The following is a 3296-nucleotide window of genomic DNA, read 5'->3' on the forward strand; positions in this document are numbered from 1 at the left end:
CCACTGCAGCCTCGACCTGCTGGGCTCCAGTGATCCTTCCGCTCAGCATTTCAAGTAGCTGGAACTACAAGCGTGCGCTACCATGCCCGGCTAATTTTTTGATTTATTGTAGAGATGAAGTCTCGCCTGCCCAGGCAGGTCTCGAACCCACAGGCTCAGGCAATTCACTCACCTCAGCGCTGAAAGGCGCGGGATTACAGGCTGAGCCATTGAGCCCGGTTTTTTTCTTTATTCTTTACTACCAATCTATTTTTACGTCAAAAACTATCTTAATATATGATGAATATTCCATCATATATCCGGGCTCCATTGAAAAGACATAAAAGGAACTCTATTATCAATTAAGAGAATTCTAAACCTCTTTAACAGATTGCCAAAATATGCAAAAATATTCCAACAGCTCAATTGTCATTGTGTTTTTAATCAGTGAATGAACACAAGCACCTAGGAGTATGGGCATGAATTATATAGAGAATATAATTCAGTCAATAGAGAAGGGAAATACAAATTTCCTACTTTTATAGGTAAAACTTATATTGGTGACTTCAGGAAAAGCCATACTGATTTAATACACATTGCTAACATTTGTAAAATGTTAAGTATGCCCCAGGTACTATATTTGATATGATTTACATTAACCAACAATAACTGAGTGAAGTACCATTATGCATCTCATTTCACAGATGGGAAAACTGAGGTACAGAGAGACTTCAGAAACTTGCTCAAAGTTATACACATACTAAATGGAAGATCTGAGATTTAGACCGAAGTAGATTGGTCCAGAGACTAGTTTTAACAACTAGGCATACTTACTGCCTTAGCATTGATTTATTGGAATTGAAGCCATTTTTGGGGTCAATTTCTAGTGCTTTACTGTGAAGCAGGCAAAAGTGAATAACACAGTTTCTGCCCTGAAGCAGCTTTCAATCTCATCACTGTTCATAAATATTGAACACTTAAAAATGCATTCACAGATTTTTGGTATGCAAAAATGTCTCTTTAAATGATGTGCTCTATTACACTTCTGCACGTTTTCATCTCTCTTCTTTGAGTTCCTTTGCACTAAATAGTCTAAATTGCTTATTTTAGCACCTAATAACCTAATTCGTTGTCCTATTAATTACATGCAGAGTCAATCAGGCAACTTTATTGGATGCCTGTATTGCCTAAGGAACTGTTGTGACACTATTTTTATATTTTCCCAATTAAAAGTCTTCAACCTGGGGTCCTGGGGCATGTAAAGACTTTCTACCAGATTGGCAAGCACAAATAGTTTCAATTGAATTAATATATAGATTCTTATATTCATATATGCCTTTTTTAAAAAATTGATATGAGAGCATATCTACATTCACATTGTCTGCTATCACTTTGCAAAATTACAGGCACATCTCTCTATGATTTTTTTTTTTTTTTTTTTGAGTTGGAGCCTCACTCTGTCACCCAGTCTGGAGTGCAGTAGCATGCTTACAGCCACCGCAATCTCAGCCTGTTGAGCTTAGGCTATCCTTCTGCCTCAGCCTTCCAAGTAGCTGGAACTACAGACCCATGCCACCATGCCCAGTTAATTTTTGTGATTTACTGTAGAGATGAGGTCTCATCAAGGGACTCAGGTTGGTGTTGAATCCCCAGGTTCAAGTAATCCTCTCGTCTTGGCCTCCCAAAGTGCTGGGATTACAGGCTGAGCCACTGCACTGACCCTCTCTATGATTCTTAAACTTAGGAATGTTCATTAACTCAAGGTAGTTTTGAAAACATCACAATGTCAAACAAAGAGATACACAAACAAAGAGATACACAAACATAGCTCCTTTAATCTTTAATCAAAGTTGTCTTAAACCTTAAAATCTTTTTTTTCCTTTACACAGACACACAAAGCATATAATACCAATACAAAGCACACACAGAGTTTTATATTAGAAAAATGGATATTTTGGCCAGGCATGGTGGCTCACTCCTGTAATCCCAGCACTTTGGGAGACTGAGGCAAGAGGATTGCCTGAGCCCAGGGGTTCAGATGAGCCTGGGCCACTTGGTGAGATCTCGTTCCTATGGTAAAAATCAAAAAATTAGCTGGGCATGGTGTATTTCCAGCTACTTGGAAGGCTGAGGCGGAAGGATTGCCTGAACCCAGAAGGTCGAGGCTGTAGTGGCCATGAGTATGCCACTGCACTCTAGCCTGAGAGACAGAGTGAAACTCTGACTCAAAAAAAAAAAAAAAAAGAAAAAGAAAAGAAATAGATAGTTTGATCTATGCTTAAAGATTAATAAATTCAACAGTCAAGTCATGTTACTGATACTCCTTTTCAGAAATGCTAATATTTTACATATTTTGCCAGAATATGAAATTTTACAAGTTTTATTAGTCAAATATATAGATTTGCTTCAAATATTTTATTCAATTTAGTAGCCAAAGCTGATTTTATAAATATATTAGATATTTATTTCTATTTCAATCTATCAAGATATTTCACATTTTAAAAGAAGTGTTTAACATTTTCTATGATGTATAAGTTAGAAATGTATTTATTTAATCCTAGGATAAAAAACTTTAGCTGTCACCCTAAAATAGGAAGGAAAGTATGTAGTTTTCCTAAGTTATTTTAGGATTATGTGGTAAAAAATTTGAAGGCTACTATTCTAAAATGTTAGTTATTTGAGGAGAACAACGTTCCTCTGAAACTACAGTAAAATATTATTAGTGAATTAATACTTTTTAAACTGAGTATGTGTGCTTAAAAAACATAAAATACTAGAAGTTTTTAAAAAATGATTGTCTCATATGCCACTTTTTAAAATTCTTAGTAAATCAGTTGTCGGGGAATTAAATTATATCCCCTAAGGATGGCAATGGATGACCCAAATCTTTCTCTATTAGCAATGAAGAAGTATTTATTGCTACTACAGTGCTGCATAACATTCACAAAATCTCTTTGTTATATAGTGATATAAATTTCTTTAACTTGTAAGACTGTGGGCTAACAACTAAGAGTAGCCATGAATGGAAGAACCTTTTGGTCTTGGCTGAGGTGACTTCTGAACCTCAGTATCTGTGTGAAAAACTAGGACAACTAAACTCTGCTCTATGTTTTTCTTGCTTTCCTGTAGCAAGTCAGTGCATTTCTTATGGCAATGGATGTTCAAGGAGAAAGTTGTAATATTTGAGGAGTTGATTTAGAACCAATGAAATGTCACTTCTACATTATTTCATTGGTCGAAGCTAGTCAAATAATACCATATAGGTAGGTCACTACAAAATTCCATGTCAAAGGGCCTGATTATAAGGAGTGAAATCA

Source organism: Carlito syrichta, unplaced genomic scaffold, assembly GCF_000164805.1.
Source record: "Carlito syrichta isolate Samal-C Ts95f unplaced genomic scaffold, Tarsius_syrichta-2.0.1 Scaffold308684, whole genome shotgun sequence".
Classification (NCBI taxonomy): domain Eukaryota; kingdom Metazoa; phylum Chordata; class Mammalia; order Primates; family Tarsiidae; genus Carlito; species Carlito syrichta.